Genomic DNA, 1501 nt, shown 5'->3' on the forward strand with positions numbered 1-1501 from the left:
CCCAAGGAAATATGAAAGGCTTGTCATGGAAGCAACTGTTGATATAAAGGCAAAGCAGTTGGAGCTGCTAGTCATCTATGCTCTACAACAGAGGATCTGAATCCCCTGCCACAGGAAGACAGAATAAATAGGTAAGGTAAATGGTTAACAGTGAGAGGAGGAAGAAAGTCCACTCAAAATAGCACTATAACTGAATAAAAATGTGTGCTTTCCATTTTAAGTTCAGAGTCAGCTGCCAGAGATGAGTTTTTTTGAACTACTGTCGTTTAGCAAAATTTCTGAAAGTAAAAAAATCAAATCATGGGACAGAAAGCAGCAGCAGAAAATATTATAATTATTCACAATAACTGAGTTCAGAGGATATTAGTAAACTCCAGGTTTCTGGATGCTAATGCATAAAAAGGAGATCTTCAGTATTAGGATGTTTGCATGGGGTTGGAAATTAACTGTGACTGGGCTTTAGATAAACCAATGGAGTGATAAAAATGGTGTAAAAATGGGTTATCATAAGAATTTTTAAACAGATGGATTTACTTAAAACCAGAGTCATATATTCAAAATGTCAGCATTTTATGACATGCAAATTTACCTTCATAAACATGTCAAAAAACGTGAAGGGGCTGTAATAGAAATCTATTTTGAACAATAACCTAAAAGAGGTGGTGAATAGACAGTATTAGAGATAGAGTGAAAAGACATTTATTTTATGAATGAGAATAAAAGGTTCAGAAACTTCAGAATATCCAAGTTAAGAAATTGATGTAACAAACTTTTGATGGATAGCACTGGTACATTTGGTACACTGTCGAGGAGAAACCAAGAAACACCTGAAACCAGGGGATATTGTATAAAGGAGTTATAATATTTCGTGAATCAATATCATCAACTTCATGAATAATCTTTACTAAAATTTATTTTGATAGTGGACAGCTTAAAACCATCCTCCTTGGTTTTGAAGACTGTAGAATGGAGGTGTTTGTTTGGATTGATACAGAGCCTACAGATGACTATTGAATAATCACACATGGCTATTCATGATCCAAACAGACAGCAGAATGTTCCTGAGGGGTCACCTAGCCTGGTGGACTGAATAGAAGCTACTGTAAAGTGTTGTTGTTTTTTTTTGTTTGTTTTTATTCTGAGAAGAGAAGGGAAATTATTCTTTCCCTTTTTTAAAAGTCAAGAGGAGGGGAGGATCCTGGGAAGGTTGCTGAGTAGAAGGCAGAGGAATCTGTCTCCTCATCCAGACAAAAATCACCTTGGCAGAATCTGATGCAACTATTTTGGAATTCTGTCTGGAGTCTACTGAAGGCTTGCAACTTCCAGGGGAAGGCTTGGGTAGTAAACAGTGGTTAATTTCAGTCACTTTCAGCAAGTACTTATCTACCATCCCCAGCAACCTCCCTTCCGCACCTGCACCCCACACCCCAGGCATGCAGCTCTGCATGTGTTCCTGGAGTAGCTTGCACACAGCTTGTGGAAATAAAGGTGAGCAAAAAAA

Source organism: Galeopterus variegatus, unplaced genomic scaffold, assembly GCF_000696425.1.
Source record: "Galeopterus variegatus unplaced genomic scaffold, G_variegatus-3.0.2 Scaffold8750, whole genome shotgun sequence".
NCBI lineage: Eukaryota > Metazoa > Chordata > Mammalia > Dermoptera > Cynocephalidae > Galeopterus > Galeopterus variegatus.